Here is a 22604-nt window from a genome sequence, read left to right on the forward strand (position 1 = left end):
AACAATTTGTAAATAATTAAGCACTTATAAGAATATGTAAATCATCTCATGTGATATAGAGTAGAGGAAGATAGTCTGAAAGAGGAATGCATTATTAAACACTGGGGTGTGGGTCAGGAAAGGACTCCTGTAGCAATTGAGTTTTGAGCTCTCTTGAAGGAAGTCAGGGAAGCCACAAGTCAGAGGTGAGGACAGAGAGAATTCCTAGCATTACAGACAGCCATTGAGAAGGCAGTAAAAAGAGAGATGGAGTGCCCTCTTCCATTATCTTCAAGAAGGTCAATACTTCTGGATCATAGAATTCATTAAAGGGTATAATTTACATGAAGTCTGGAAAAGTAGGAATGGTCCAGGCTAAAGAAAGGTTTAAATGAAAAACAGGAGACTTATATTTAATCCTGGAGGTGATAAGGAGCTACTATAGCACATTGAGCAGGGCCAATGGTATTAAGATCTCTTTAGAAAAAAATAACCTTGGCAGCTGAGTGAAATGTGGATTGGATTGGGTACAGTCTTGAGGCAAGCTAACTAAGTGTGACAGAGAAGGTAAGAGAGAAGGAAGATTTGAAATAGGACTATGTGAGTGGAAATAACAGGATATTTACAATGTGAAGATAGAAATGAGAAGTTTTAGCAGTTGGGAATGATGCTAAGGTTATGAGTCTGAGTAACTGGGAGGATGGTGGTTCCCTCAACAGTAAGAGGGGATTTCAGAGGTGAGCAGAGATTCTGGAGGAAAATAATGAGTTCTATTTTGTACATGCCAAATTTTATATGCCTGTAAGAATTCAATTTGTGATGTCCAAGAGGCAGTTAAAGATGTGAGACTGTAGCTAAGCTGAGAAATTAGGGCTAGTTTTATAGATTTGGCATCATCAATAAAAATATAAAAATTAAACTTGTGGATGTAATAAGATCACCAAATGAGATAATATAGAGTGATAAGAGAAGGATTTTCAGAATAGAGTTTGGCAGGATGAAAGTTTAGTGAGCGTGAAATGGATGAAAACCTAGCGAAGGAGATGGCTAAGGAATAGAACAAATAGAGAACAGAAGAGAGCAGCGTTAGGAAAAGCTGAGAAGGTAATACCTTATCAGTTCTAAAATCTAATAATCCATTTTCAAAGTTAAAGGCAGACACACTCACCCTGGATTTAGTGAAATTAAATGTCATCACATATTGCTGAGTCATGAAAATAAGCAAGCATACTTAATATTTGGGCCTATTTTTCCTATAAGGCAAAAGATATTCTTTTTAAAATCCTTAGGAAATAATATATTTTTATTTAGCTATTGCTTATGATCTGTAAACACTCCAAAAAGCATAGCAGCCCTTTTTATTATTAATATAAATTTATTTTCAGTTTTCAACATTCATTTCCACAAGATTCTGAATTACAAATTTTCTCCCCATCTCTCCCCTCACCTATCCCAGGACAGCATGCATTTTGATTACCCATTCCTCCATTCTGCTCTCCCTTCTATTTCCTCCCATCCCCTTTTCTTATCCACTTCCCTTCTATTTTATTATAGGCCAATATAGATTTCTATACCCCATTGCCTGTATATCTCATTTCCCAGTTGCATGTAAAAACCATATTCAACATTCATTTTTAAAGACTTGAGTTCCATATTCTCTCCATTCCTCATTCCCAAACCCACCCTCATTGAGAAAGCAAGAAATTTGATATAGGTCATACATGTGTACTCATGCAAAAGACTTCCATAACTGTCATGTTGGGAAAGACTAACTGTATTTCCCTCTATCCTGACCTGCCCTCCATTTATTCTATTCTCTCTTTTGACCTGTCCATCCACAAAAAATGTTTGATTCTGATTGTGCCTTCCCTCCATCTGCCATCACTTCTGTTATTTCCTCTCTCTTATCCTCATAATCCCTGATTTCCTGTAGGGTAAGATAAATTTCCATATGCAATTGAATGTGTATCTTATTGCCTCCTGAAGCCAGAACTGATGAGAATAAGGCTCACTTATTCCCTCTCATCTCCCCTCTATTCCCCTCCATTGTAAAAGCTCTTTCTTGCTTCTTGTATGTGAGATAATTTACTACATTCTACCTCTCCTTTGCTCTTTCTCCCAGTACATTCCTCTCAACACTTAATTTTATTTTTTTTGTATCATCCCTTCATATTCACCTCACCCTGTGCCCTCCGTCTACATGTATGCATACACACATATATAGGTATATATGCATATATATGCATAGATATGTACATATATATATGTACACACATATATACACACATACATATTATATAAATAATAGTAATATATTATTACATTATACTATATTATATATAAATATATTTATATATATTAATATATTATGTGTGTGTGTATATATGTATGTGTATATATATGTGTATATGTATATATGTATGTATCTATGAATATATATGTGTATGTGTGTGTATATATAAATATATATTTATATATAATTTTCTATTCAGCTCTGGTATTTTCAACAAGAATGCTTGAACTCCTCTATTTCATTTCATTTTTCCCCTGAAATACTATACTCGGTTTTGCTGGATAGGCGATTCTTGCTGTTAATCCTATCCCCTTTGACCTCTGGAATATCATATTCCAAGCCCTTTGATCCTTTAGGGTAGAAGCTGCTAAATCTTGTGTTATCCTGATTGTATTTCCACAATACTTGAATTGTTTCTTTTTGGCCACTTGTAATATTTTCTCCTAGACCTGGGAATTCTGAAATTTGGCTACAATATTCATAGGAGTTTTCTTTTTGGGATCTTTATCAAGAGGCGTTAGTGTGTTCTTTCCATTTCTATTTTACCCTGTGGTTGTAGAATATCAGGACAATTTTCCTTGATAATTTCTTCAAACATGATGTCTAGGCTTTTTTTTTAATCCTGGTTTTCAGGTAGTCCAATAGTTTTCAAATTATCTCTCCTGGATCTTTTTTCCAGGTCAGTTTTTTTCCAATAAGATATTACACATTATTTTCTATTTTTTATTCTTTTGGTTTTGTTTTATAATTTCTTTATTTTTCATGAAGTTATTAGGTTCCATTTGTTCCATTCTAATTTTTAAGGAATTATTTTCATCAGTGATCTTTTGGACCGCTTTTCAAGGCATTCTTCTCCTCATTGGCTTTTTAAACCCCTTTTCCCATTTTGGTTAGTCTATTTTTAAATCTGTTATTTTCTTCGGTATTCTTGGGGTCTCCTTTAACAAGCTGTTGACTCATTTTTTCATGATTTTCTTACATCACTCTCATTTCTCTTCACAATTTTACCTTCACTTCTCTTACTTGATTTTCAAAATCCTTTCTGAGCCCTACCATGGCCTGAGACCATTTCACATTTGTTTCCTGGAGGCTTTGGATACAGAAGGCTTGATCTTGTTGTCTTCCTCTGGTTGCATGTCTTGATCTTCCTCCTCAGTAAGTGTGTAAGACAATATCTTTTCACCAAGAAAATAACCTTCTATATAGTCTTATTCTTTTCCCCCTGTCTATTCATTTTCCCAGCCAATTACTTGACTTTTTAACTCTTTGTTAATTGTAGGGTGAAGGTGTATTGCCCCAGTTTTCAGGGGTTTTGTGCAGCTGTTTTCAGAGATATCTCTAGGGATCTGTACATTCTCAATTCCTCCAAAGTGGTATGATCAAAATAGAGGTGTTAATCCTCTCCTGGCCTGTGCTCTGATCTATGAGCAACTACAAGCACTCTTTTCTGCCCTGGAACTGCGAGGAGGATTCACTCTCCACAGCTGCCATCAGTTCCACCACCCTAGCACTCCTCCTCATCCCAGGAACACTACCCAGGACTGCAACCTAGATCAGCCACTAAGTTCTCCCACTGGCTGTAGGTCTAGAGCTCCAGAAGCAGCCACCACTGTAGCAGTGGCTGCCACCACCCTGGGGCTGGGGCTAAGGCTATGGCAAGACTGCAAGTCCCTCTCACCCAGTGCTCTGAGACCTGCTCCAATCCAGTTAGTGCCTGAGCTATCCAGGCAGGCTGTGCCATGTGTGATAGGCTCTGCCCAAGATGTGATAGATCCTTCCTGTTGGCCTTCCAGATTGTCTTGGGCAGGAAATCTGCTTCACTCTATCATTTTGTGACTTCTGTTCCTCCAGAATTTGTTTAGAGTAATTTTTACAGGTATTTCGAGGGTTTTGAGGGGGGGAAGCTCAATTAGTTCCCTGTTTCTACTCTGCCATCTTGGCTCTACCTCCCCGCAGCCTGTTCTTTTACAAGTATTTAAATAATCTTATGCAACTCAAGCAAATAAGATGTTTAAATATTGACTGTTTGATAACACATTTGTATGGATTAAAACATTACTGAATTCAAGAAGGGTTTACTAAGTGCATACTCTAAAAAAGAGTGTTGTGATAGTTTCTAAGAGAGATACAAAGTTTAGTCTTTGGAGCCCTCTTTGTCTATTCCCCTTCGTCAAAGGAAGTTTCCAAATTTTCTTGATTCTACCCCCAAATATTTTTCACTTCTCTCCTTCACTCACCCAACCACCATCCTAGTCCAGACAGGCATCATCTCTTTTATATACATTTCCAACAGACTTCTAATTGGTATCTCTGCTTCCATTCCCTAACTTCTTCAATGGATATTCCACAAATGTATTAAATTGACATTCTTAAAACATAGCACTAAAAATGACAGATGCTCCTCAAGATACTTTACTGACTCTTTATTAAGTCTTGGATAAAATTTAACCTCATGTTTGAAGTTTAAAGGGTTTTTTTAATAATTTGTCTTTTAACTTCCTTTGAAGACTGATTTGACATTACTCTCTCACATGATCATTAAAACCACCCTGACACCCTCAATAATATTCTATCTCCAGGTTCTACAAGAGAAAGCTCCCCCTTCTCAGTTTGCACTGTGAACTCTCAGGTTCCTTTAAATATTCATTATAGTTACCATCTTAGACTTTCATGAATATATCATATTTCCTAATCCTTCCAGGTGATACCACTCTCTTTAATACTGTCCCTGCCCCCTTCCACATTACTTTTTATTTAGTGCGGGAGTATCATTTTAGGCCTTATTTTGTTATGCTATAAGAGTTTGCCAGTACTGTCAAAGCCTTTCTTGCTGTTTCTAGGCAGAACAATGGAGAAATATCTACTCAACTTTCTGTAATCAATTATTTGTTAAAATTTTAGCTTTCTCTAATTATTTCAAAAACTCTTTTTAGCCTGTAAGCCTCACAGACTTTCCTAGCATTATATTCCCTCATCAATCTCCTAGCCTTGTATCTCCCTCTTTCAGGAAACTTTGTAGGTTTTTATATTCTCAAAGGTTATAAAAGTTCAAACTTTTCTTTAACCTCACTAATACTCTACATTTATTTTGAAATGTTTCCTATCTTACAAATACAGGTAATAATTTAAAGTCTTTGGTTAAGCAGAATATGGAATCGATCATTAGATTTAAGACATAGTTCCTAGTAGGCAAATAATAATGCTTAACAAACTAATAGAAGACAAATTATTCCTGAATTCATGGAGCTTAAAATACAGTATGAGAATGTGAGGCGGGGTGAAATAACTACAGAATAAGACATATTAATTGTATTAAAGTAATAAATTTTATGAGATAAGAGAGGGCAAATCTCATCTACACTGGAAGCCTCAGATAAGGTTTCAGGTGGGAGGCACAATTTAAATTGGAAATTGAAGGTTACTTTTGAGTTCAATGGGTGATGAGAATGGCAGGTTTAATTTCACAAAGAGCGGGATTAGACCATGTTACCGATAGAAAGATAAGGTCGTTGATAGTGGAACTGTGAATTGGTACAATCATTCTAGGAAGTAATTTGAACTTTGAAGAAAGTGACAAAAATATCCATAATATGACCCCACTGCTACAATTACACACCAAGAGGGTCAGCATGGGAAAAAAATCTAACAAATTGCTAAATATTTATAATAATATTCTTTATGGTAACAAATAAGGAAAAGGAAGCAATAAATATCTATTAAGCCTCTACTATATGCCAGGCCTTGTACTACGTACTTTACAAATATTATCCCATTTGTTCCTTATAGCAATATCAGAAGTTAGATGCTTTATTATTACCATTTCACCATTTAGGAAATCGAGGCAAAGGATGGGTGACTTATCCAGGTTGGCATAGCTAGGAAGTATCTCAGGTTGAATTTGAAATCAAGTCTTTTTGACTAGGCCTAGTGCTAACTCCATTAGATTTCCCTTTGTTGCAGAATGGCTGCACAAATTGAGAAACAAGACTATGATGTACTTTTACTGTTGTATAAAAAAAAATGGATATGAAGATTACAGGGAAGCATAGGAAGATATATGAGCCAATATGAAGGGTAGTAAACAGAACCACAATGGTGCACCTGATGACTATAACAAGGCAAATGGAAACAATAGCAACAAAACAAATTAAATCTGAATGTTGAGCACTTATAATGACTGAGCTTAGCCCCAAATAAGAGCTATGAGAGTTCACCTTTCCTTTTTTAGAAAGGTAAGGAACTATGTATGTGTACCACTATAAGTCCGGTAGGACTTGACTGATATGTTGGCAAGGTGTACAGGGTATTTTGTTTTTCTTTTAAACTACCACTTTTTTTTCTCTTTCTCTTTAAAAATATTTCTTAGAAGGGATAACTTTCTGGGTATAAGGAGGAAGAATATATTGGGAAATGAAGTGATACAAAATATATAATTTTTTTTAAAGAAAAAAGGTAAATTACAAAATATTATTCTATTTACACAAAGATTTATCTAGGATATACTTAAATAGGAAGTAAGTTTATAGAAGGGGATATAATCATATTTTTTAAAAACTGAGATGACACATAGTTCTACAACATCCCTATGTAACAAAGCTCAATCAATAAAAGCCTGAGCGACTACTATATAAATACAATTTAAAATCATTTTGAAAATTTGAAAATTTCTTAACTTTACAAATCTCTTTAGGATAAGTGAGGGATTAGTTCAATAATTCAGTAATCATTAATTGGCATTTAAAATCCTCCAGTATCACTTGTATTACTCATGCTAATAGGTAAACAGGGGAGAAAAATTTTAATATCCTGAGAATGTACTTTCCTTCATTGGGAATTCTAATAAAAAGGGAATTCATTGTCTATAATGACAGAGAAGCAACTCAATGATATAAGGAGTTATCTCCTTAGTATTACAAGATTATTATCATTGTTATTGTTGTTTTTCTATTATTAGAGGATTTTTTTTCTACTTGTTTGTATTATTAACCTATTTCCTACACTCTACCCCTTTTTGGTTATGCCCTTTATGAGCTCAGATATCAAATAGTACTTTATTTTGTTCTCTTATTTTCTCATACATGTATATATTACTGTGAATTATCACTATCTATATTGACATCTTTTCTGTCAACTAGACTGCAAGCTAAGCTGCATGAATGAAGGGACATTTTTTTTGTAGTCAGATCCCTCCAGCATCAATCACAATGCTTAAGAAATATTTATTAAGTTGTTTTGTATAATAACTTTTATTGATACGAATTGTTTTTTTAATCTGTGTTTATTGCTTGATTATCTTGATAGGTACTTTATTTCATTTTTAATCAATAAATACAAAAAAAGTCACCTACAAAAATGATTTTTTATTTTTACTGACCATCTTATTGGGTAAAAACACCATTGTCCCATTCATTCTAATAAGTGAAAACTACTGAACTAGGTAGGACCTTGTTGTTATCCATGGAATGCCCTGATTAACAGTGCCTCTATATCATTGACAATTGCAAAGGATGATGGGAAATTTTCATTCAGTTATAATTCTCGTGGCCACAGCAGGAGTATTAACTGGTTTCACTTCACCAGACTGTCTGCAGGAACATTGCCAAGGATTCTCCTTCGCCCCCTAGCCATATGTTTCAATATGTCTCTGTAGCTGCTGAAGCCAAACTCTGATATGCTTCATAAATTTTTGGATGAACTTGCAGAATGTGAATTCAAAAATTAATGAGCATATATTAACACTATCCCTGGGCAGTCTTTGTTTATGTGCTTAGCACATTAGACCTCTGACCCATTCAAATCATTATCACTGCATTATTGCAAACCTATGAACCAGACAGGTGCTGTACAGTGGGATAAAGTGGAATAATAAATAATAGCATTGTCTAAGTTGTTGCATTACATGAGTGGAAAAAGATAGATTTCGTGGAGGCAGTATTTTAACAGAGGCCTTCCTGTTATTCTCTTAAAGGTGAAGAAAATTGCAACTCTAAACATTCCACTTCATAGAATCATGGGATCTAAGAATATTTTAGTTTGAGGGGACTTTAAGGGACCACCTACTCTATCTATATTTGATTCAGAATTCTGTCTCCTACATAAGTGACAAATGGCTACTTGAAGACCTTTAGTCACACTAATCTTCTTTGCAATTTCTCTATTTCTGTTAATAACACCATCATTGTCCTAGTAACCTAAGGTCAAAATTGGGGAAATCCTTGATTCTTCCCTCTTTATCCTCAAAGCAAAATACAAATACAATCTGTCCCTCTTCACATTGCTCAGGTCTTTGATTTCTTTTCTTGGGCAACATACATAGTTCTATAAATCATATAGCTTCCTCCATTATTGAACTCCTTGAAGGCAAGGACAGTGTAATTTTTAGTTTTCCTCTTGGTATTCCTAATATCTGTCATAGGATTTTGCACATTTTGGTTATTGTTTGTCTATACCCATAACTAAAGTATAAGAAAGTCTCTGCTTAGGAAATTCCCCCTATGAATATAGGTAAACAACTGTTTAGCAACTGGAGTTTAAGAGTATCTGCCGGGGCACTGAGAAATTAAGCCACTTGCCCAGAGCCACACAGACAGTATATGTCAGGGGTAGCATGTCAAGAGACTATGAGGTCAGCTATCTACTTTAGATGCACTGAAGTTGAGGTATCTTGAGTTAAATAGAAATTCCCAAAAGAGATTTTGTGATATGGGACTGGAGTTCAGGAATTAGGTGAGGACCAAATATATTTATTTTTCATATAAGGGCATCTCAATGTAAATATCTTCCTTGCCAGTAACTATTAGGGTAATTGAGAAGAAGTCATATGATAAATATGTTTATAGAAGTGAGAGTTTTTAGTGGAGAAACACTAGATGCTTTCTCCAAAAAAAGTCAGCAGTAAAGCATAGATGTCTCCATTCTCTTAATATTATTTTATGTTGTCCTAGACATTCTAGGAATAGCAATAACACAAGAGAAAAGAAATGATGTCATAAAGACAAGCAAAGATAGAGGTCAGCTATCTTCACTATACCACTCTTCCTGTCTTTGTGAAGCATGAGAAACATACACACGCTGTTGATATTGTGAACTTTAAATGCTTAAAGTATACTTAAGGAAAACATGATTTAATATTACAAATGTTAATCTGTGGATGATTAACTCTTTACGTAAACAATGTGTGGAAAGAAGATAGGTCAAGAGGCAATGGAGCATAATTGTAGAATTTTGGGAAACCTCTGCTCAGACCTAGGCTCTAGCTATTACTAGCTATGTAAGCTTGGAGAAGACAGAAGACTTTGCTGGACTTCAATTCATTCTTCTATAAAAAGAGCAGGATATAAGAAATGAACTCTAATATCTCCTCTAGCTGTACATTTAAATAATTCTACTACCAAAATTTAACATTGAAGTTTCATAACTTCTGTTCTTCATTATCCAACTGAATCCAATTACCTTTTATTAATTTGCCTCTTTAAGGATTGGGTAGATAATCACATATACAGCATCAAAGCAAAGATAAATACTTAGCTTCATTAGAAATACCAGTTGTAAAATCTCTCTGTAACTAAGCCATGCATCCATTTTAACTTTATCTTGGTAATTGGTGTGAGATATTGGTCCGTGCCCAGTTTCTACCCTACTGTTTCCCAGTTTTTCCAACAATTATTTTTCTGCCAAATAATGAATCCTTATCCCCAAATCTTAAATCTTTTCACTTTTCAAATACAATGCTATTATATTTATTTGCTGCTATAAATTGCATAGCTACTCTATTCATTGATATACATTTATATTTTTTAGCCAGTACCAGAACGTTTTGATAATTACTGTGTTATAATACAGTTTAAGATCTAATACAAGAAAATTAGAAGAATCTGGAATATACTGTTTATCAGACTTAAGGATAGGTGAACAATTTATGAATAAAGAGATAGAGAGAAAAATTGTGTGAAAAATGGATGATTTTGTTTGCATTAAATTAAAAAGGATTTGTACAAATAAAAAAAATACCCAAGATTAAAAGGAAAGCAGAAAGTTGGGGAAAATGCTTTATAGATAGTTTTTCAGGTAAGGGTCTCATAACTAAAATATATAAATAACCTTGTCAAATATATAAAAATAAGAATCATTCCACAATTGATAAATGGTCAAAAGATATGAACAATTTTCAATTGAAGAAAATCAAAACAGTTTATAGTCATATAAAATTCTCTAAATCATTATTGATTAGGGAAATGCAGATTAAAACAATCTTGAGATGTTATTTTAAGCCTACCAGGTGGGCTAAAATGATAGCAGGGGAAAGTGACAAATGTTGGAGAGGGTGTGGAAAAACTGGCACATCAATTCCTTGCTGGTGCAATCGTAAAATGACCCAGTCATTTTGGAGAGCAGTCTGGTATTATGCCCAAAGAGTTATTAAACTACCTATATCCTTTGACCCAGAAATACCACTACTTGGTCTATTTCCAGAGATGGTTAGGGAAAAAGTAAAAGAACTTATATGTTCTAGAATGTTTATAGCAGCTTGTTTTGTGGTGGCAAAGAACCAGAAATTACAGGGATGACCATCAATTGGGGAATGGCCAACAAGTGGTGAAATGTAATTGTGATGAATTATTACTGTCATAAAAAAAATTATGAGCTCAATGATTTTAGAAAAAAATATGGAGGGATTTGGACAAAATAATGAAGAGTGAAATGAGCAGAACCAAGAGAACATCGTATATAGTAATAGCAATATTATTTTATGAATGACTTTGAGTGAATAAATTATTTTGTCTGTCATAAATACCAAAATTAACTTTAAAGGGCATGTGAAGACCCTCTCCACCCAGATAAAGAACTGATTAAATAGAAGTATGTATAGAATAATATTATATATATGGGTATCTATCTATCTATCTATCTATCTATCTATCTATCTGTCTGTCTGTCTGAATGTCTGTCTATCTATCTATCTATCTATCTATGTCTAATGGTAGCTATCTCTAGGCTGGTGGGAAGGGAAGAAAAAAATAAATTTGCATGACGAATTAGTGGAACATTTAAAAGGAATAGCAAGTTGTGCAGAGCAGATTTGAAGTTTCATGTATAATCATATTTCTTATTGTACTATGTTATGGAAATGCTTGTTTTGTTCCATAAATTATTTTTAAATGCTTGTTGGAAAGGATTCATTTCAATATGGAGTGGTACTTACAAATCTGTCCCAAATATTTGTAATGCCCACTATCAGCCTATGATCTTGAATTTAAAAAAATGTAATGGGGCCATTATACTCAGGTTCATGATAGGTAAGCATTCTTAAAATGATAGCTAATTAACCTCCACAGGTATACTTACCTTTAAATGCCACCAATTAGACTCAATTAGCTTAATGCAAAAACATTTGCTGTCATATCATTGTAAGAATAGTATAACTCATTTCCTCCATAAATCCAGACCACATTCTCCCACAATTCCTCATACAAAAGGGGTAAGTGGGTATACATATGTAATACATTAGTAAAGGGGTATACACTTAGAGAACATGTGACCAAAGGACTCACATCTTAGGACTGTCCCAATAAACTTCTGTCTTTCCCCTTTCCCTCTCCTCTCCTCCTCCACAACACACACACACACACACACACACACACACAAACACACACACACACATGCACACACGCATGCATGTACGCATGCACACACACACACACTTACAAACTGTGATGTCTGGAACAAAGTAGATTGAAATTATAGATATGAAGAGATGAAAACTAATTGCTACAAGTAAGCTATATGAAGTATATGGAGGTTGGAATTCTGGTTTAATGTGATGTCACTGTGTAGATACAGTAAAAGTTAGCATAATAATCCTTTTCTAGGACAATGAAATGCATTATTTAAAAGTAACATGGCAGCTAAGTCTCTAGGTTGTTGTTTCTTGGACAAGACATAAATTAACTCATTAATTAATTAATACAGTTGTATACTCACTATATGCAGAAATCACTCTGTTGAGATTTGGGGAAGAATCACATTTAGATAACATATAGTTCCTATCCTCATGAAAGTCTTCAAAACTGAATAGGAATAATCTACAATTTTGCTTCATTCTTTTTCTCTTGTCTGAAGATTGGCTACCTACATGGGTAATTTGGATGTCAGCTGTATGATTAACTTTAGGGATATCAAATAAGTCTTCAGTTTTATCTATCTATCTGTGCACATGTACGTATATATGTATGTATATTTGTATGTATGTGTATGTATATATAAACACACATATATACACACATACAAATATATGTATACATAAATAGACATATATACAATCTACATGCATATACATACACATATGTATACACACATATAGATAGATAGAGAGATACATGGATAGATAGATAGATGAATCCGGCATTTAAGGAGGATTTGGGCAAGGATTTTGCCAGAAATGACCAGGAGAGAGATTCTGCTGTGGTTGTTGTGGGACAGCCTGTTTTCTTTTCCTTATAGAGATGGACAATAGAGGCATCCTCCAACTTCTTGGGGATGAATCCCTTTTGCCATATCATCTGGAAAATATCATTCAGCTTCTTTATGAGCAATTCCCTCTCCTCCTGCCTTGTAGATCTCTTCTGGAATGGAATCAATACTAGGCAATTTACCACTTGAGAGAAGTTTCATGACATTGAGTACCTCTTCTTCAGTTGGAGGTTCAGCTAAAGAGGAACTGATTACCACTTGAAGCATGTGATTGACTGCTTCAGCGTTGGGGATGTGTGAGATCTGTTAAGAATACTATGGAAGTGTTCAGTCCATCTCTCCAGGATCATGTCCTTGTCACTGATCAGTGTGTCTCTTTCAGCATTCAGTAGTTGAAACATACCAGGGATCTTTGGCTCATAAGTAGTCTTCAGGGCATCAAAGGTTTTGGGAATATTGCTGTCAGCATAGAATTAAATCCCTTCTGCCTTCTTGCTGATCTAAGAATCCTACATTTTCTAACTTGCATTTTGCTTTTTTTGAGAATTTATTTATTTATTTTTAATTTTCAACATTCACTTTTATAAGATTTTGAGTTCTAAAATTTCCCCCATACTTCTTCCCCAAGAAGGTATGCAATCCAATATAGACTCTATATGTACATCATATTAAATGCATTTCTACATTAAATGTGCTGTGAAAGAGGAATCAGAACAAAAGGGAAAAAAATAAGAAGAAAAAAGAAAATAGCATTTTTTTGATCTGCATTCAAACTTCATAGTTCTTTCTCTGGATGTGGATAACATTTCCATCATGAATCTTTGAAATTATCTTAGATTATTGCACTGCTAAAAAGAGTTAAGTCTATTTATTAGTAAAGCAAGATTCTTGACCTCAAGGATGACCAGGAAAATGCCTGTATGGTTTGGAATTGAGAAAGCATAAAAAACTCTATAGGTAGAAGGCAGAGGAAGTATAATATTTATTTAGATACCAAAGGATCTAATCCCCAGACCAATAACCCCAATTCACGATAGCAATAATTATATTCCAAAACCAGTAAACCCACCTCAATGTAGCAACAAGGAGATTATAACACTGTATTATAGCAAAGAACCAAATCATCTTGCAACCTTCCCCCCTGCTAGGGCCTTCCCGTAAACAATCACTCACGAATCCTAACTGTCTGTTTGCCTGCATACTCCCCAGCAGTTCTGAAAGCCCTTGCAGTCCTCCAAGTCCTTGCACTCTCTGGAATTCTCTGGATTCTCAGTTCTGTAGTGTCTTGATGCTATAGAGTCTCAGCTCTTTGATATTGGCAACTCTCTTGTCTGCACTTTCCACTCTGCATTCTCTCTTGAAGCTGTCTCTCCTTTAATGTTTGCTGCCTCAATATCTTCTCAATGTTTGCTTCTCAAGTCTCCTTCTCAGTTCTGCTGCTCTCAGTTCTGCTTCTCTCACACTCTGGGCTCTCTTTATGTACAGTCCTAGCCAGCATCTAATTGGCTAGAACTCAGGTCTCTGATTGGCTGAATTCATGCACATCTAATTGGCTGGAACTCAGTGCACATACAATTGGTTCTGGCACTAGAACTTCTTCTTAGGGCTCTGAGGGTTTCACACATCCAGTGACCAAAATAGCAAAAGGGTGTGGGACTGGGGCCTAAGTGAAGGGTGTAAGTAAAGGCCCTATTGAATGGGTGGGTGAGAAGATATTTAATCACATTAATACTACAGTCTAACAAAGTTGGTCATCCCACAATGCTGCTGTTGCTGTGTACAATGTTTGCCTGCTTCTGCTCCTTTCAGTTATCATCAGTTCATGCAAGTCTTTCCAGATTTCTTTGAAATTCTCTTGTGTGTTGTTTCTTATGGAACAATAGTATTCCATTAAATTCATATGCCACAACTTGTTCAGCCATTCCCCAACGAATGAGCATCCCCACAATTTCCAATTCTTTGCCACCACAAAAAGAGTTACTATAAATAATTTTGTACATGTGGGTCCTTTTCCCATTTGTATGATCTCTTTGGGATACAGACCTGGAAGTGGTATTACTGGATCAAGGGGCATGCACAGTTTTCTAGCCCTTTAAGTATAGTTCCAAATTGCTCTCCAGAATGGTTGGATCATGTCATAACTCCAGTACAAAGTAGTTTTGATGATTGCTGCTTTATAATACAGTTTCAGATCTGGCAAGGTTAGGCCAGATTCTTTTTATTATTTCACTTGATAGTCTGGACCTTTTGCTCTTCCAGATGAATGTATAAAACATATTTTTTTCTAGCTCTATAAAATATTTTGGTAGTTTGATTGGTATGGTGCTGAATAAGCAAATTAATTTAGGTTGAATTGCCATTTTTATTACATTAGCTCAGCCTACTCATGAGCAACTGATATTTTTCAAGTTATTTAGTTCTGACTTTATTTGTTTAAAAAGTGTTTTGTAATTATGTTTAAATAATTCCTGGATTTGTCTTGAACGGTAGACTCCCAAATAGATTATATTGTCTGCACTTACTTTAAATGGAATTTTTCTATCTCTTGCTGCTGGGCTTTGTTGGTAGCACATAGAATGCATATTGCTTTTGATGCAACTAAATGCTTCCTTCTTGGATGTAGACAAGCTATCATCAGCATTATATGCCAATTTCATGATGGCATACAGGTTCTAGATGAAGGACTTTCCCAATCATTAATGGAGACGGGTTGTGTGTAATTGTTTCCATTGTATTCTTTTCCACAGTGTTGTTAGATGCCTTCAGCAAGAACAAATGATGGCATCAAGATTATCTTCCAGAATGATGGTAAACTATTTCACTTTAAAAGTCTACAAGCCAAGCTTAACGTGGAGGGGGAATTGGCGCATGACTTTTTTTGGCAGATGATTGTGCACTCAATGCAGACTCTGAGGCCTAGATGCAATAGAGTATAGATTGATTTTCTTCCTCCTGTGCTAATTCTGGCCTGACAATCAACACCAAGAAAACAGAGGTCCTCCACCAGCCAACACTGCATCATTAATATGTGGAAACATTGGTCAGAACACATGGAGAAGTTTTAAATGCTGTGGATGAGTTAACCTACCTTAGCCATACACTCTATAGGGGTGATCACATAGATGATGAGGTTGATGTGTATATTTCCAGAGCTGGATCAAAGTTGGGAGGCTGCAAAAGAAAGTGTGGCAGAAAAGGGGTTTCAGGCTACATATTAATCTTAATGTCTACAGAGCTGTCCTAGTGATGACAGTGCTTTATACCTGCGAAATCTGAACAGTCTATCAGCACCATACCAGAAAACTAAACTTCTTCCACTTCAATAATCTCAGTAAGATCCTGAAAATAACCTGGCAAGCTAAGGTACTAGACACCAAAATCCTCACTAGAGCTGAACTGCCGAGCTTTAAAACTCTATTGTAGAGAGTGCAACTACAATGGGCTGGCCGCATAGTTTGAATGCCAAATGCATGAATACCCAAAACAGTATTTTCTGGAGAGTTCATATAAGGTAAGCTCTCACATGGTGGTCAGAAGAAGTATGTAAAGATAGTCTTAAAATATCTCTAAAGAACTGTAGTAGTGGCTGTGAGACATGAGAAATGCTGGCACAGAAGTGTCCGGCATCGCATGTCTGGTTGAAAGAAGATGCTGTAGTTCATGAGCAAAGCTGAATCACAGAAGCACAAATGAAAAGTGAGCTGCACAAATGCAGAGTTTCTTCGACTCTAGATTTGCTACTTTTACCATATCTGTGGTAATTCATCTGATCAGCCACAACCAAATACATTGGATCATGACTCCAACATTTTGTTGTCATTGGTCTTCTTAGAGAGTCAAGGACCACCACTACCACCACCACCAACAACAACACAGTTGGGGGTGATTAGAAGGTGCATTGCAAAAGACCATCATTGTATTAAGTATTCCTAATTGAACTCAAAAATTGTTAAAAGGTACAAATAGATCAAAAATCAAAACAATTCTGAACATTAAATCCATATGCACTGCTACAGTTTTGTTTGCAACTTGACATCATTGATGAATCTTTCCCAGATCTCCTCAAACTATTGATATCCATCACACTCCAAAATAATTTTTATTTATTCTATAAATATACTTCATATATTTATCTCTATACTTGTTACTTTTCCCCAGTAGCATTTAAGTAGAATTTAAGCTTCTTGGTAGCAAATATTGCTTTCTTTTATCTGTATGTTTACACTTTTTAGAACAATACTGGTCACATAGACATTATGCTTGTTTTCTGAATGTTGAATTGTAGCTTTGATTTTAATCCAAAATAATCTTGTGGAAAGCCTATCTATTTACCTTATTCCTCCACAAGTGTTTGAATGAAGTACACACACGAGCATACCCTCACTGAATATTTGGGATTAAAAATGAACAGTCTCATAATCTTTGTATTTGCTTTTATATTTGTCCATGTCTCATCTTCTTAAAGGGATCTGTGTTGGTTCATACAAATTGTCCCAGATTTCTCCTTGACAGTACTATAAGGAGAGAGCAGGAAAAGGATGGAATGGGCCAGTGAGAAAAAAACCATCAGTACCGGGGCCTGGAACTAAAAATGAGTTGACATTCTCCCAGTACAGTTGTGTTGTACATACTGGTTGGTAGCTAGTTTTGCCATGATTCCTGTATAATCAATTTGTATAGAATGTTTGCCCAACTATTTTGTGTCCATATTATAAATATGCCATTTGACAGTGATTTGACTAGGTGAAGTATCCTCTGGATATACATATATATATATATATGTATATATATGTATATATATTAACCTCAGTCATAAACTGTAATTAGTGTCTTAAAGGTATGACTAAAAAGTCATTCCTTTTACTTTATATCTTTTATGATGAAAAAGCAAAAACTGGCAATTCCTTTAATAGACAAAGTAGCAAAGTTGGAACTGTTACCTTCTGCTAAACATAAAAGAATTGCCTTTATAGATTTAGAGGGATAGGAGAGGGAATGGAATGTGATTAAAGACATTGATATTTCTTTAAATAGCTATTATTAATTAACAGGAATTATTCCACCTAAAAAATTCCATTGCCCCATTATCTATATATTACTTGTAAATTATTCACCATGGAAGTGATAATCTTAGTAACTAATAAATGGAATCCAAGGTTTTTTTTTTTTCAATAACCCTTTGGTAGGTAAGAGAACTAGAAACCCGAATTCCTTGACTTTGCTATATACGCAGTGATTATGAAAGATATATATTTTTTTCATTTTAAGCCTATGTTTCACACATATTAACTCTGAGGCCACAGGGATGGATTATTTTAAGAAGGCTGTCTAGGTGTATCTATTACGACTAAGTTATTAGTACACCAACCCCTCTAGAGTGGGACATTAACATGCTTACCTGGACAGATTTTAACCCCATGAAAAACTCCCAGACAATTGGTTACAGATTCCATGTGACAACTTTTCAAATACGCAATACAAAATTGAGAAGTTGGAGAAAAAATAATGTTTGTACTTTAAATTCCATTCAGTAAAGACTAGTTAAATGTTTACTATGTGTAAGGTACCATGCTTGATGCTGAAGATACAAAAAAAAACACAAGAAGGAAACAGGTTTGGCTTTCAAGTGGCTTACACTCTCTTGGGGAGAAAAACAACACATTTGCAGATAAGTAACTAGGAAATGTATGGAAAATAAATTTTAAAAGTAAATTATGCATGGAATAGTACTAACTTGGGGAAATCAGAAAGGTACTCTTGTAGAACTGTTTTTCTTGCTTTTCAGGTATGATTTCTATCTCATGTTGCACCCTTTTCTTAACTAATCTCCACCCTACAGAGGAAAGAGACTTAGTGAAGCAGGGCCTCTCATCTGACCTTGTGACTTCTATCTCATATTATTCCTCCACCCAAATCTCTAACTTTCTTTGGGAAGAAAAGTGGTACCCTTCACTCAATGATGAACATTGTTATACTGAGTCATACCATTCGCATCCCAACAATTTTAAAATTCTGTAGGTCATCTTCTAAACACCATTGCTCATCCATACCACACAATTGCTTAGTCTCATTCTCCTCAATCCTCCCACCCTAAGTTTCAACCAAATACCACCCAGTTATATTCCATTATGCCCTGTGGAATACCTGTTATATAGGCAACAAAATTTTTATCAAATCACCATTAGAGGCAGGGGAGTTAGAATACTCTTTGCTGTCCATTACCACTTTCTGATTTTGCCCCTGCCTCTATTACTTAGTCACTTCTCCTTTGAGTTTCATGCTATTTATATCTACTATCCCACAATAATGCTGGTAACTCTTGTTTGCAGACCCCTCTCCCGAGGTCACTCCATTTTATTCTTCAATAATTTTTATATAGTTTATTTTTTTCTCTCTTCCCCAACTCCTGCTCTCATATTAGGGGACTTCAGAATACATATTGACTTTGCTTAACCACTTAGTTCCTCAGCCTACTCGCCTCTCATGAGTTGGTCTTCCACTCCATCTCAGTTACATGCAAAGATGATCTTGCTGTCTTGATCATGTTTCTTGATTTTGCTGTCACCGACAAATATATCACTTCCATGTTCAAGAATTCCAAAATCCCCTAATCCAACCACAATTTATTAATTTTTCACCCCTCTATCTGCCTTCCCTTATAAAACTCTACTTTTCACCTGCTCCATGACCTCAAATCCCTTGACCCCTTGATTTTCTCCCAGGTCATTCTCCCTACAGAGTCATTCTTTCTTCTTTTCCTCACCTTGAACTTTTGATGAGCCAATTCAGCCCTACAATGTCCTTCTCTCTTGAGTCCCTAATCTCTTTATCTTTTCATTGATTATGCCCTGCCAAGCCTTGGCCTTGGATTGTTCCCACCATTTTCTGCCCTTGCTCCTGCAAAGATGCTGCTGAATGAAAGGGGAAAAACTCACTCAGCCTTTCTCATTGGCTCAACTACAAATTTACATTATACAACGTCAGCTGGTCCCGCAATGTTGCTAAGCTATCCTATAACTACCTTATCAATTAAGAATCTCACTCTCCACAGTGGTTCTTCCAATTTTTTCTTTAAATCATCTTCAAATCTCCCATGGATCCTCTTCTCCCTTTTCTCTCAGCTAAGAAACTTGCCTCATATTTTACAGAAAAAGGAGGCCATTTACCATAAGTTGTCTCTTTTCTCTTATACTTTGGCTTCTATCACTCAGATGCCTTCTGCCACTATCTCCTCCTTCACCCTTCTCTTACATGATAAGTATCCTTATTCCTTTCCAAGCATAAACCCTCTACCTACTCAAGCAACTCCATTCTATCCTGTTTCTTCTAATAGATTTCCCCCTTTTGCCCCCTACTCTATCACTTATTTTCAATTCCCTCCTATTTACTGTTCCATTCTCTACTGTCTATAAATATTCTTGAGTCTCCTTTATCCTGAAAAAAAAACCTCACTTCATCTTTCCATTCTAGCTATCATCCTATATGTCTTTTTCCCTATGTAGCTAACTTCCTTGAAAAGGCTGTCTACAATAGATGCCTCCACTCTCTCCTCTCACTCTTTTCTCAAGCCCTTACAATCTATCAACCTTTATCAATGAATTTTAATGGACTATAAGCACAACATAAATTCTGAGTCTCTGAAATAGATTGATAGAGAAATTGAGGTAAAGGGGACTTGTGACTAATAGTAAAATATAAGGCATTGAAAAAAATTTAAATGGAAGTTCAAAGGAGTCACATTATCAATTTAATCTTATATCATACAGGAGTAATATCACACGTGTGAAGATTTAAATAATATGTTTTGGGACAAAATTCATAAGAAGCAAGTATGCCCTTCAGGAAGCACTTTTTAATTAAGTTTGGTTCATGCATATGATATAAGCGGAGAATAAAAATATTACAGGTTAATATACATTCATTTGAGACTAAAGAAACTCCACAAAGGAGTTATACTAATAATCTTATTCTAACTGAGTTCCTCCTTCCTGAGCAGTTTATTTTGAGGGAAAATTAGTTTAAGGGTTTTATGAGTCTAGTCTTGAAATAATAAGGGAAAAAAATCTTTGGTTTGTTAAGTCTCATAGTACCTCTACTTGATTTTCTTTCTTGGGGGAGTACATATATATCTATATACATACTCATATACACAAATGCATGTCTATATGTATGTGTACATACAAATGTATATACAACCATATATATATATATATATATATACCTTTAGGGGTGTGTGTGTGCGTGTGTGTGTGTGTGGACTGATAGATGGATAGATAGATAGATAGATAGATAGATGGATAGATAGATAGATATTCCCAAATATAGGGACACGCATGAACACAAATAACTATAGTTACATATGAAACTGAGAGTTTTCTCTCAATAGAGTTACAAAATCTCAGTTCTCTAACATAGTGTTTGAAAAATCAGGATCAGTTCTTCTGATTCTATACTTACTTCACTGAAGGGACTAGGTTACATATTGTATTTATGTCTTTATAGAGTTACTTCCCCAATCCCCACTCATACTTACTCTCTGAAGAGAAGCTATACTGAGGGACTATATTTCTATGACTATAGTTCAAAAAGACTCCACTGATGTACTGAATCAAACAGTAAATTTAATTGGATTTTGGTATAAATATTTGCTAAAGAATATATTAAGAAAAGATTGGGACACACTCTTCCACAAACACACACAGGTCCATGGGGTGAGTAACCTCAAAATTAGAGCATGATGATACTGATACACACATGTAGGGAACATGTGTGAAAAATGAGTAATTCACAACTCTTGAAATAGATATCCACTATTAAGTCCATTGTATATTATTCCCTGATACCAGGATTCTTGCTCTTTAAAGTAGGCATCTCCCTCATATGCAGGTCATAAGCATTTATTAAGTGCTTTCTTTGTGTCTGTCACCGTGCTAAGGTGTTGAGGATATAAATACGTGGAAAAAAGAGGCATAACCTGCCTTCAAGGACATTATTTTTAATGGGCAAGGCAACACACAAAAGGTTGCTAAAAAACAGTTAACAGGAGGTGAATGGAGAAGATACAATGTATCCATCAGGGAACATGATGTCAACATCTGAAGGCAAGGTGTCAACATCAGGAGAGTCAGAAATAGACTCAGATGGTAAGGATGGCAAGCATGCTTTTCTATCCACCCTCCACCCCCTAATAAATGGAAGCTCTGAATGGAACTCACCAATGGGGAAAGGCCTAAGGTACTGAAGGATATAGCAAGGTAAGAAAACCTCAGGCTCTAAGTTCCCATGTGAACAGGCAGCTGAGGCATGGTATCAAATTCAAGAATGTCAGAAGCAGAACTGAGAGAAAAAAATGACTCTTTCTTTCGAATGTAACCTCCATTTGATAAAATTCCCATGCTAGTTATGTTCAATTCAAACCTGACTTAGCCCATGACTGCATAGACTCGTTTTCTATCCATCTGGTCTAAGATTGTTCGCTCTGGCAATGTCGTGGTTTCTATGACTTCCTGCTCTGTTTGGTGATTTTAAGCTCTTGAAACTTCCCCTGAGAAAGTACCTATTTCAGCCATGCTCACTTCAAATCTAGCTGAACCCATGAAACTTGAAAAAAAACCACTTACTTTTTCACTTCATCTCCTTACCTCTACCTCTTCCCCCAGCATTTCAGATTTCTTTTTCTTTGTTGTCTTTATCATTGGAGTCTAAACTTCTTGAGGGTATTTATTTTTTTATATTCCCAAGACATTCCTCTCTCTCTCTCTCTCTCTCTCTCTCTCTCTCTCTCTCTCTCTCTCTCACTTTAATTCTAATTTACATCCAAATTCCAGTTAAGATATACACAGGTTAAAATGATGTTTATTAT

The sequence above is a fragment of the Trichosurus vulpecula genome, chromosome 9 (assembly GCF_011100635.1).
Source record: "Trichosurus vulpecula isolate mTriVul1 chromosome 9, mTriVul1.pri, whole genome shotgun sequence".
In the NCBI taxonomy this organism is placed as follows: domain Eukaryota; kingdom Metazoa; phylum Chordata; class Mammalia; order Diprotodontia; family Phalangeridae; genus Trichosurus; species Trichosurus vulpecula.